Genomic DNA, 13,024 nt, shown 5'->3' on the forward strand with positions numbered 1-13,024 from the left:
AGAAGCATATTTTAGGATTTCAGGTGGCAGGGTAGATTGTCCTTTCGTGCTGGCATCTGCCAGCTTTGGTTCTGTAGTGGCCAGATCACAAAAGCATGCAAACGTTTTGAAAACCGTCAAACACCGTACATTGCGCTCATTGTTATTATTGCCGTTATTATTATTGTGAACTTCTGGGCAGTGCTGGATTGGCTGACCTAAAGCAATCTGCCTCGAACTCCTGCGTCCTTCAGGGGATTGCAAGTGTCCTGTAGGTTGCTATGCTTAGGGTCTCTCAATGGTCTAGAGACTCTAGCCTCTACCAGTTTTTGCTCTCCCGATACGTTTTAGGAATGAAGAAATGCCAAAGTAGGGTTGCAGAAAAATTGTGTTGTGTTATAAATGTTTACATCACCTAATAAATTGGAGGTTTTGTAGTCACATACAGGAGTTATTCAACATAAATTGGGTCGTTCAAATTATTAAAGCATTTATAAAAGATTGATTCCCAGGACCCTGCAGGCAGGGGTGGTCTAGTGTAGGGTATAGGTTGAACCATACATTTCTTTTCAACATGTTGAGTGTATATCTGAGGTTGTGCCTCCTATGAAGAAAACGTCAAAAGTCTGAATGTGGGGCAATTTGGGAATGTAAGAACTGGGCAAAGGGTCCTGCAGCCCCGCGCTCCACCCCGAGTCCTGCCGTTTCTGCTTTTTGCTTGGAGGCGGGCAGGGAAAGTAGGATCGTGGCTTCTGGCCCACCCAGGGCCGACCCGGAATCCGTGGCCACTGCGAATGGCACCACTGTGTTCCTGTCGGAATGGACGGTTTAAAGGGAACACATGGTAGCTGTGGGGGTGAGAGTGTCACCCTCCCTCGAACCTCCCGCGAGGTAAGCTCGCTCCTGAGCTCACATGTTTCCTCCAAGCTTGCGTGACGAGTTCTCCAGGCTCAAAGCCCGCTCTCATCAGCTTTCCCTCCCACTCCATGCCCCTGCTCGCAGTCCCCGATGCCGCCATCCGTCGCGGTTTGTGCGCCCGCGGAGCCGAGAGCACCTAGTCTCTGCAGCCCTCTTGGTCCCATGGGAGCGCCTGCATTAATCCGCACTGCTTCTGCAATCGCAGCTTTAAACTCTCGGCATGAGGATCCGGCGCTGGGTCCTGTGCTGTGGACCTGGGGGGCTTTTTGGTGAGTTCTTTCCGTCTCTGTCCCGGTCGCCTTCTGTGGCTACACTCAGCCTCTCTCCTTAGGACCTTGATGTGTGCCCTTGCGCCTAGGGGAGGATGCACAATGTGAAAGCTTCTCCGCTGCCTGCACAAATCGAGGGTGGGAGGTGATCGAATAGGGCTCAAAGACCCCATAGGTACTTAGAGTAAGGCCGCCGGAGGACCTGAGTGGGCTCCTCAGGCCTGAGGCAACTGTACCACTGACTTGGTGAATTTTAGGCAATTAACTTCTCTTCTCTGGGCCTCCATTAAAAAAAAAAAAAAAAAAAAGGATGTAAGACTCCTGAGTAACGCTTGGAGTTCAGACTTACCACTGGCTTGTAGTGGAGTAAAGGACAAAAGCTTTCTACTTTAAATATTGAGTCGTGTCTTTCCTGAGCACAATTTTTGTTTGCGCGTGGGGTTCGGGAGGTGGTTATTTTAAAGATTTGAGTCGCCCCAAGTTGCTACCATGCAGGCCTCCCCAGGAAGGTCACTGTGTTTGGGCCTCCGCCATCAGCCTTCCTGGGCCTGAGAGGTCAGCTGTTTTGGAAAGTACAGGTTTTCCTCAGGGAGGACTTCTTCAAACTCACTGTGCTCGGTAGGGAGAAGGCCTGAGGCTAGTCCTCTCCTCTGTGGCCGCACTAGTCTCCGGAGAGCCGGAGAGCCCCCTGTCCTTAGATGAAAAACGCCCTAAGACGAAAAAAAAAAAAAAAAAATTCCAAGTGCTTTCTCGCCAGTGGTCCACCAGAAAGAGAGGGTGGGCAGCTGGCTGTAAAAGGAGAGCCAGTAAAGCCGCTCATTTTAATAAGCTCATTAACATTTTTGAATGGCTTTCCTTGTGCGCACCAAGGCCTCCCAGGCAGGCGCGGGAGAACTGGGCAGCGGGGTTATTGCGCACCAACACCCACAAGCACATGCGCGCTGGGGTGCCACCGCTTTCGGCACAGGGGACCTGGCCGGGCAGGAGTGGCTGGGCAATGCCCACAATGCCAACTTGGAACTTCGGCGTCCCCCAGTGGTCCAGCCTCATTGTGCGCCGCACGCTGGACTGTGGCCATCGGATATTACCAGGCTGCGTGGGTTCAGAAGTTGCTAAGGAGCTTGGGTGACCATATAAATGGGCCTGAATTGTCCCCGAAGTTTTGAGGGATCGGCAGGCCCGGGGTTTGTCCCGGTCTACTTCCTTTTGGCTTGTGTTTTTGGAAAGGGCCAATGGATTTGATGCTCTTGAGAATTCAAAAACCAAGTAGTAAACCTGCTCACACCCACGGGTCGAGTGTATTCCTGCCAATGTCAGGCTGCAGCAGGATGTCCTCCGTGCACATCCTGGACGGGGTGCAGAGCTGTCACCAGGGTGACTGGCTTCCAGGAATCCTTCTTTGCGGAGGAGGCCAGGGGCACTGCCCCTCCTCTTTTCCGGGAAGTTGAGCAATGCATTCTTGGACCCTCGGACTGCAAGAAAGGAAGCTAGAGACACACCCACACAGAGGTGGTGAGAAAGAAAAAGATGTCCCGGGGGCAGAGCAGATAAGAGAGAGAGAGCGGGCTGCAGGGAGGACCTCGCTTGGCCAAGTTCTCCACATCCCTTCAGGTCCTGATTTGCAGGTCTTAGGTCTTCACTGAGTCACCCACTCCCCAGGTTTGAACTAAGAGTCCCTCTTGAGTAGGTCCCAAGGTCCTAGCCCTTATCACCTGGGCTCAGTGGGCTCTGGTGCTGTCTGGCCTGGGGACCTCTGAGAATACAGAGATGGGACCTCATGCACTTACTACTGCGCCTAGCATGGGGTTTGTTGCTCTTTGGCATCCAAACCATACTGGAAGAACACATAAATAAGGCCAGGATCCTTCAGCTTCATCTATGTCTGTTTCCACCATACCTTTTCCTACCTACCCCTCTAAGGGCCTGGAGACCCTTGCAAAGTTGGTGGGGGGGCGGCAGGACCAGCTGGCAGTCTCCAAGCCTGGCCAAGTTCTCATTCTTGTTCTTCTGGGCTGCTGGAGGCAGGTCCTGGGGCAAAGGATCAGCGCAAGAGCCAGACTTGTTTCTGGGTCAAATTCTCGGGCCTCAGCCCTCAGAATTTTTCCTGGCGCCTAGGGCAGTGAGCAAACCCCACATGACATCATTTCATACTTGACCGCATTAAAATGCACATTAACTTCCCCTGACCAGCTAAGGGCTGAAAAACAAGGTCCCTGAAAACACACTCCCCGTTTCAGGTTCATACTGGAAAATGGTTTTAAAACTAGAAAGACACTGTGGTGCAGTGTCGCAGCTGGGGTGTGTGAAGACACCCTGGGAGAGGTTGTGGCTGGCAGTGGAGTGTGGGGACTGCGCTGGGGTAGAGGACGGGGAGGAGAGGTGGTGCAGGAGGGTATTAGACCTCTTGGGGTCCTGGCAGAGCAGCTTCTCCCAGATGCCTTGTTGAGGTGAGCAGGGCTTAGATCGCCGTACCCATTGGGATCATGAGCTTAAGGCAGTGCTGCTTGTTGGGATAGTTGTTTTACAGCAATTGCCCTTGCTCTTTGGATTTCCAGCACCTGGTTTGATATGTAGTAAGAACTGAAATGTTTTCAGAGGAAATATTCCTACCTGGAGCATTTTATGTTTCATGAATGGATTCTCCAGGCGGGCACAGTGGCTCATGCCTGTAATCCCAGCACTTTGGGAAGCCTAGGTGGGAGAATCACGAGGTCAAGAAATCGAGACCACCCTGGCCAACATGGTGAAATTGCGTCTCTACTAAAAATACAAAAATTAGCTGGGTGTGGAGGTGTGCGCCTATAGTCCCAGCTACTTCAGGAAGCTGAGACAGGAGAATCACTTGAACCTGGGAGGCAGTGAGGTTGCAGTGAGCTGAGATCGCGCCACTGCACTCTAGCCTGGTGACAGAGCAAGACTCCGGACTCCGTATCAAAAAAACAAAAAACAAAAACAAAAACAAACAAACAAACAAACACAAAACGGGTTCTCCATTGCCACTTCTTTTGAATCTGAAGGCAGGTAGTATTGATTCCCTGAGAGTCAGAGAAGCAAAAGAAGCTGATGACTCATCCAGGAGCAATCATCTGGAAAAGCTGAACCCAGTGACTCAGCCCTGACATCTTTTTGATACTCCAAAAGGGAAGGCAATGAAAGCTTCCTCCTGAAAAATTCCCATTGAAACAGACGTGGATTTGGAGCCAGGCTTTCCTGAAGACCTAGCTCACAGTACTTTGCTGAAAAATGAATACCCCCATTTACAAATACAAAGATGGGCTAGTGAAAGAATTACATGCTCCTTGAGTAGTTGGCACCACTAAATACTTGTAGCCTACCTGATAACAAGTTTTGCAAAGTTAAACAAGGACATGTACCATTTAAAAAATATATTTATGAAGATTGTAAGAGGTGGACAGAAAGTGTGGAGTGACTGTAACAACAACCCAAACAGTGAGAAGTCAGCATCCACTGGAAACCTTCTTTGAAGTAATAGGTTATGTGTATCCCATCCGCAACTGCAATTGTGGTTTTAAAATAAATTCAATATATAGGCTTTTAAGGTTTAGAAAAGAAATACATTGAGGGGGAGCTTCATTTTCCAGGGCATTCCCTCTGTCCAAAAGAATCTGCTGAAGAATTTTTAAAAATAATTCTTTCCTAATATGTCTAATATTTGATTTATATTATTAATTGTTTTCCATGAAATACTGCCTGCAGTGAGGCACTTCCTAAATACACTTGTCTCATTAATAAGAGGCTTGAGCCCTGCTGTCAGGGCTCAGGCCTGAGGAGAATTCAAGCCAAGCGCACGTAGGGAAGGTGGCCACAGGATGCAGGAAGGAGAAATGGAGTCCTGTCCTTTCAAAGGTGGCCAGCCAGGGGAAAATCGCAACAATGAGCTCCTAGGAAATGCGTAAACAGAGATTTCTTTAAAGAGAAAAATCTTTGTTGTGAAATCCTTGTCTGTTCTTTCTTTCTTTCTTTGCTCGTTCATTTATTTAGTTGCTCAGATATTCAGCAAAAGTAGCTGAAAGCCTATTCTGTGCCAAGGATGCAGAGAAGAAAGATCGCTGGCTTGGTGGAGTTTACAGTCTAGTGGGATACAAGAAATGGCAGTGCAAAAAGAAAAATAAAATATGCTGCGGATTAGCGCCTGTGAGGCGCAGTATTATTTTGGGAGTTAGTGAAGGAAGGTCACTGGAATATCAAATGTTTGTAAGGGCGCTTTTAGTGGGTGCGGATCCTGAGACCGTGTCACTATCTCTCTGTCTGCCTGACTGTTCGTTGCTATTCTGGACTTAGTCTCTGTCCCTCTGTGTCCCTATGTTTCAGTCCTGATTCACTAGTTGCCAAAGGCAGGGCGGTGGGGGCAGAGGCCAGGCCACAGATCTGGGTGCTAGCAGTTCCTCCTTCCCCCACCCCCTTTCTTAACGACCCAGCCTCTTCCGGAGGCCTGGGGGAGGATCGCCTAAGCATTGAATGGACCTCACCCTAGGACCCTGGTGCCCTCGGAAACGGGATCTGAGGTCCGGATCACTAACGCTCAGAGATGTGAGGGAAGCCGAGAAGTTGCCGAAAGGGGCTGAGAGCTGCTACTCCTTTTCCCTGGGCAGCAAACCTCAAGCTTGTGCGGGCCAATCATTGCATTCTGGTAACCAGCGCTTTATTTAGCGCCTAATCGCTTTCCCGCCCTGCAGTAAGTGCTTTCCATGAATTATTTCATTCATTCCTTCCAGCAGCTCAACTTCCATTGCCCCACTTTGGGGATCAACACTACCCTGGCCACAGCTATTTCCGGTGGAGCTAGGGTTCGAACCTAGTCTGTCTGGCTCCAAACTACTCAGCGCTGGCCACACGTGCGTTGGTTTCCCCAGGCAGAGATGAAGGTACCATGTAATTACAGAGGAGAAAAATGAGGCCCGGAGAGAGTAAATGACTAAATGGGCATCAATGTTATGTCAGGCACAGAGCTAAATGTTTTACGTTTAGCGCATTTCATTTTCCCGAGCTCTTTGAGAGGTGGAATTTGAGGTCCTGTAGGAACCACGAAAAAGCCAGATAGAAGAGTTGGTGGGTTGAAGCTTTGCAGCTCCAAATGGCAGAGTGGCGAACAGGCTTTGGAGACAGGGCCAGGCTTATCTTCCACTTTTGCTTCTTCCCAGCTTCCAGGCTCTTGGGCGAGTTCCCTAAATTCAGGCCCTCATTCTCCCCAGGGAATAAGGAGACTCATAGGTTGGCTTGGAGATAAAAGGAGATAACGTAGTTAAAGCCCTTTGGAGTGGGTGCATGGCACAGAGCAAGCTCTCAAAAGATGATCGGGCACACAAGCCTGGATGGAACCTACCTTTCTAGACCCTGCTCAGCCTTTCCTTCCTTTCCTTCCCGTCTGCAAAAGAGGGAGATGATCTTTCCAAAACTACCTGCTGTGAATAGTAAATGGCTTTTTTTTTTTTTTTTTTTTTTTTTTTTTGTCTCCAGTGGAGACCGGGGCAGCAGTCTCAGAGGGAAGGCTTTTAATCCCGGCTTCATTTACCATGTGCCACTCCTTGGTGACAGTGCAGATCTTAGGGTGCAGGTAGCTCTGGTGGGCCTCACAGGCAGGGCAGAGAACCCAGTGCCGTTCTTCCTACGTGGGGTGACAGGAAGGAGGGTACCAAGCCCAGCAAGGCACATCAGTTGCTCTGTGTTCACCCTCCTCAGTTTCAGAGATTCTGGCCTCCTTGCTCAGTGCCTGATTGGCAAGTTTCCCAGTTCTGGGCACTCAACCCCAATGCCTCAGCCCCAGCACACACACACACACACACACATACGTACACCCCCCCCCCCCCACACACACACACACACTGCAGTCCCCATCACTTCGTCATTGTGAGTCAGAGACTGGAGCTCCAGGAAAGGAAAGAAGGTCGAACAGATTCTGCGGTTTTCACGTGCTTGCACTGACCATACCTTTCAGTGAATCCTGGGGCGAACCCGTGAAGTGTGTGGGATTATACCTTTTTTACAGAGTAGCAAGCAAAGTTCAGGAGGGTCAAGTGACTTGGCCAGGGTCATATAGCTTGGAAGTGGTGAGGCGGGAACTGGCCTGGGGGACATGTGAAACTTCAAAGCCTCCAGTTAATGTTTGCGATGCCTCCGCGCCGCCTCCCACTCCTAGGGTGGGGACTAGGTTGTGGGAAGAGGAGGTTAGAATCCCACAGGGGTGCGGGGAAGGGAGTATTAATTCTCTGGGCAGTTTCCTATTAAGAAAACACTGACTCCAGCCGCCTCCTCCCGAGTGCCGCCGCTTGGCCTCCTGAAGGCGAGGCCTGTATATTTGTAGTTTGATTCTGCCCGTCAAGGCTAATTTCTCCCTACAACTTAATGGACTCGGCTTGACGTGCGTAATGATTCCTAATCACGAACATTATTTTTGCTAGCGCGGAGACATGTTCCAGTTGTTGTGACAGATCGCATTTCAGCCATAATGACGGAAAATTACCATTTCTAATTCTCCGGTTTTTGACACCTAAATCCACAGACCATATGTGGCGGCGGGAACTCTGGGTCCGGCGGTCCTCCCTACCCGCCGCAGCGAAGCTGTGCTGTCGCCAGGGCTTCCACCCTAGAGCCGCGCCCAAACGGGTGGAGTGGGAGGGGCCCACGGGAAGGACCCGACTTTAGCCTTTGGACCCCTTCCTCCGACCTGAGGGCCCCCTACACCAAGGAGCAAAAACCAGAGCTTGGACGGGGCCTCAGAAACTGTTGTATCTTCCGTGACTCGTTTTATAGATGGAAACTGAGGGGCAAAGGAGAGTGCAGCTTATCCAAGATCTCAGGGCTAGTAACTGGCGAGAAAATTCTGCTCAGAACCATTCCCAGAGGTGAGACTGTTTTGTCCTTCAGTCCGAGAAAGGGAGACCTGGCTCCCTCCTTTTATTTGCAAGCCTCAAAACCATCAAGCCAGGCAAAGGTTTTTTTTTGGTTTTTTTTTTTTTTTTTTGGGGGGGGGGGGGGGGGGCGGGCGGAACATTGACAACGTGCCAGGAAATTTAGGCACAGAGAGGGTAAGTAATTTGCTCAAGATCACAGCGCTAATACGAGATGGTGCAATTCACCTTCCTCTCACTTTCGGCATTCACACAAACCAGGTGTGAATAGTTATGGCCACTTCTGGTGTGGGGAAACTGAGGCTAGTAGACGGAAAGCCGAAACTAAGACTCCCACATCCGTGTCCCCGAGTGTTACCCAATATGGTAGGTCCAGGGGATACAGCGAACCCTACTACATGCCAACATTTTGTAGGTTGTTTTGGGGGTCACTTCCTCTGCTCCCTTCCCCACCCTCTACCCACTTGAAGCTAGACTCTGGGCGAAGCTCTTGAGATACTGAAGTAGAGACGTAACCCGGTCTACCAGGGCCTCACAGTTTAGCTCGAAGTCCTAATATAGATCTATGCATTTTTTTTTTCTTGAGGAGTAGGGAGTTCCACGCGGGGGCCAGTGGAGTTAGGTCAGAATTTACTAACCCTGCTTTTAGGAATACATCACAGAACCTTAGATACCGCCTCTGTACAAGGGGTTAAAAATGCCCCACTCCAAAAATGGTTGCATGCTCGATATGGCTCCTTTCCAGGCACTCGAAGGGCGCGGACCTTCGCTGAGACGCCACCCGTGCAAGTGGAAGAAGCCCTTGCGCCACTGCTGAGCGGTTGGAGGGGACACTGCAGGTGCGCCCCAGTCAGGCAAGGAGGCAGGACCAAAGTCCCCAGCTCTCCGGAGGCTGGTGGAGAATTCCCGGAGGTTATCTGTAGTCCCGGCTGACCCCTGAGCGGGTGGGGGTGGGGGCGGGATGCGGGGGGGAGCATTAAGCGTTGAGAGGCTGTTGTGGGCAAGCCGCAGGACCTCCCTACGTAGCCCACCCTGAGTTTGCTGGCACAGCTCGGGTCTCAGAGCGCTTCTCCTTGTGCAAAAGCAGCGATGACCTCCGAGGGTCAACGAGACCAGGTGCCCATTAGGGAAACAGAGATGGAGGAGAAATCATGCGTCAAGGTCTGAAATTCGACGTGGCTCTAACTCGATATCTCCTCATTGTCGCCACACATGCACCCGCCTGCAGCGGCGCACCGGACTCGGTGCTGCACCTTCCTCCTGGCGCCTGCGCCACTGCCCCCGCGCAGGTCCCACCGCGCAGGACGCCCCTTCCCGCTTCCGACGTCTACTGTGGATCACAAGCGGTCACCGCCAAAGCCTCCATTTCGGTTCTGACCCAATGACTTTGGGGACGCCCTGGGAGGAGATGTGGAGAGGATGTGGCCAAGGTGAACCAGCCAGTGTAAGTGCGAATGCTTCTGGCTTCTCGGTAACACCTACCCTGCCCCACCACCCAAATCGGGCCTTGATAAAAAAAGAAGCATCTTGACAATATATTTTTAGACGTAAGTAAGTTGAATGTGCCCACGGAGGGAGGTTGAAGACATTTGATTATTAGGACAGAGTAGAAGCCTGTCTGGCTCATCCCCTTGGCCAGCTCTGAAGCAGCAGTGGACACATCTCTGCGATTTTGCAAGGATGTTTGTGAATGCGCTTTGTAACTCCTAGAAAATAGGCAAAAAACCGTGGATGTAGCTGCACCACTGGCACCTGTAAGAACGTGCCCTAAAGCTGTGGAAAGTCTGGTCTTCCTGTTATTCAGGTTCCAGACACAGTCTCAAGCCTCAAACCTCCAAGAGTTGTCTTGGCTGCTCATTTCACCAATATGAAGAGGTAGGTCAAGCCTGAAGATAGCGGCTCTGCTGTTTTCTTTAGGCTGCTTGAAACTTTGGATAAGCAGGGAAATTCCAAGAAAGAAATCCCTGTATGTAAATTGGGAGAAAAAGATATGATGAATATTAATGCAGAGGCCTCTGAACAAATGGAACCTCCATTTTCACATCCAGCACAGGATCATCTGCAGCCAGGCAACCTGAGAGTTAACCCCAACTCTGCCTTTTAGTGATTGCTTGATATTGGGCCTTAGTTTACTCATCTGTAAATTGGGGGCAGTGATAGAATCTATCCCACAGGGTTTTGCTGAATATTAAATGACTTTAAACTTGTAAATGGCTTAGAATAATGCCTGGCATATAACAAGTACTCAATTACTGGTGCCTGGTGTATAGTAAGTACTCGATATACATTAGTTATTTTTCAAAGACACCACAGATCACCTGGGAAGGCCTCTCAGGTATTTGCCTGAGATTCAAGCAAACAAATATGGAAGCTACCAAAGGCCCATGGAGGCTGAAGGATCCTTGCAGAGAGATGTTCTAAATGTTGCCTAGAATGGCAGTTTGGAGGGAGGCCTCTCCAGTCAGAGGTCTGGATGCTAAGTTTAACTCTGCCACATATTAGCAGGTAATTTTGAAGTAATAAACAATCTTTTTGTGCCTCCATTTCTTCTTGTGTAAAATGAGAGGCTGTTGTGCAGATTAAATAAATACAAGTAAAGCTTTTAAAGCCAGATCCAGAAGAAAGGATGCTTTATGTTTGCTTTAAAAATATATATGTAAGACATTTTTCTCTATGCCTGACATTCAGTAAGAGCTCACTATTGTCAGCTCTTATTCCTTCTTGGTAGGTAAGCTGCCTTTACAGACGTTACCAGTTTAGGGAAAGATGAGATAGTTAGTAAATATTCTGGTAATTGTGTGTGATTGCTCAGAGACAAGGACTTTAGGGATACAATCTGAGTTCAAGACTGACAAAACCACTCACTAACTGGGTGGCCTTGCATCAGTCACAGCCTCTGGGAGCTGGCTGCCACCTGTTCAAGGAAGATAACAATTTCCACTTAGCAGAGGAGGCTCGGGAATTTCCCTATAGGAAGCAATCTGGGGTCTGGGGGATGGTTGGAAGCTTGTCTTCAAGCTCTTCTGGCAGAGAAAACAGGCTCTTGACTTAGATTGATTGTACGCTTGTGAACTACTGGAAAGATTTTGGGCCGTGGAGTAGAGCTTTAGCTGCCCTTTGCTGCCCGGCCTATTCCTAAAGGGCTAATTGCTATGCTAACATTCCTATTGTAATTACTGTAATTCCCTAGATCTCTGGGTGGGGCAGAAAGACTGCCTTAAAGTCAGATTGAGAAATTGGGTGGGACATTTGGTTCTTAGTCCTTCATAAGATGCCAGCGGAAGGGCAGAATTCATTTGGAGTTCACAAATGTCTCTTCTGGGAAGGCAATCCTGATCAGAAATTCTGATTGCTTATTCCATCTTATCAACGACTTACTGTGTGCCTGCCAGGTATTGAAAGATCCACAGGCTTAGTACCTACTTTGTAGACTGAGATTAAAATCAGGTAAAATGGTTGGCAATGTGCTTGGTGCACAGTGCTGGAAAAATGGGAGTTCCTATATTAAGTCAGATCATAAATGCCTGAAAACAGGGCGAGGCGGTCAACAGGACCTTCTGAGACATATTCACAAGAAGACTCAGGTGTATTTTTAAGCCATCCCGGAAAAGCTTTCAAAGCACTTGTGAGGCAGCTTTTGTCCATTTTACTGAATGACGTCCTGAGGCAGAAGGGGCTTTTCTACTGGAATTTCCCTCCCTCTCTGAGGCTACTCTGGAAATTTAAATTTAAAAGCTCCTCTTGGCGCTTGCTCCCCGGCTCCCCAGTGCTCGGCGCCGGTGTCCGGGAAAGCTGGGAAGAGCCATGAGGTTGGAGGCCCCTGCAGCCCCTCCTGGCTCTGTTGCGTTTGCGGAGGTGGTTAGTTCTGGAGCACCTCATGTGCCTAGTGCGGACCTCGCTGACTAATCGCCTCCGCGCGTAGAGGCGACCCAGTGTCTTGGGAGAGCAAAGGGGATCACTGTGCTTTCAGCTTTCCCGGCCTGTTCCGGAGAGCCCAAGGTTGGCTTCCGCGAGAGTACCCAGCGTGCCGACTCGTCCTTCGGTTCTTCACGTCTGCATCTCCTCCCTTTGGTCCTAAGGAAAAGCTGTCAGCAAGACTGGTGAACACATGCGCGGTCTGAAGCCAGGTAACACGACGGCAATTGTTGAGCTTTCCATAGGGCCAGCCCACCATGGCAGCTATCTATGCCCATTAGATAATTGGTCCCGTCCATTCTATGGGGGTCGTTATATTACCACTCCTATTTAATAGTTGAGCAGGCCAGGGTACCAGGGACTGGATTTCTCCGTGGTCCTACAGCTAACCAAGTGATGGACCCTGAATTTGAACCTCGTGTCTGGCTTGAGAGTTCGCGTCCCTATCCAGGCCTGTCTGCTATCTTCTTCTGTGTTTCAGGGCCCAGGATGGTGCCTGATATCTGGTAGGCTTCTCTGAATATTTGTGGAAAGAGAAGGTATTGTTATCCTACTGTTACAGATGGTGAAGCAACTTGCAAAGAGAACATTTCTTTCTACAGGGCATGAAGCTAGTGAGCGGAATTGCTGAGCTAATCCTGGCCTCTCCAAAGGGAGGAGGCCAGGAAGAGGCCCAAGTCCGCGTTGGTGTGCGTCTTCCCCTCTGCGTCTGGAACGGGAAACGGTGATCATAGTGGCCCAGAGCCTCTAGCCGGACACACCCTGCCTTCAACTCCCGGGTCCTTCTGTCCCAAGCAGAGCACTGCATCTGTGACATCCGCATAGAGACAGGGCTGATTGCGCTAGAGACCCGGCTCCTCGACGCTGAGGGTTCTCGGCCTGGAGGTAGGAACGTGCGGATTTAGTTTTATTTCTATCATGCTCCGATTACTCACCACTGACTTCACACTTTCCATTCCCTAAACGCGGGATGTCCAAGCTGCCGAAGGCCCAGAGCACTAGCCAGGAGTGTAGGACTGCCTGGCGGCGGCAGCACAATGCCATTGATGATTCCAGCAGAAAGGACAAGGCCAG

At 50.0% G+C, this 13,024-nt stretch overlaps 1 long non-coding RNA gene across 1 annotated transcript; it reads left to right on the top strand.

The window, feature by feature from the left end:
• Positions 1-5,595: 5,595 nt before the first annotated feature.
• Positions 5,596-10,702, top strand: LOC126955285 (uncharacterized). The gene is made up of 4 exons (XR_007725873.1): positions 5,596-5,862; positions 7,938-8,118; positions 8,781-8,874; positions 9,123-10,702. It is a non-coding gene; the product is annotated as an uncharacterized LOC126955285 (long non-coding RNA).
• The last annotated feature ends 2,322 nt before the right edge of the window (positions 10,703-13,024 follow it).

Source organism: Macaca thibetana, chromosome 5 (assembly GCF_024542745.1).
Source record: "Macaca thibetana thibetana isolate TM-01 chromosome 5, ASM2454274v1, whole genome shotgun sequence".
In the NCBI taxonomy this organism is placed as follows: Eukaryota; Metazoa; Chordata; class Mammalia; order Primates; family Cercopithecidae; genus Macaca; species Macaca thibetana.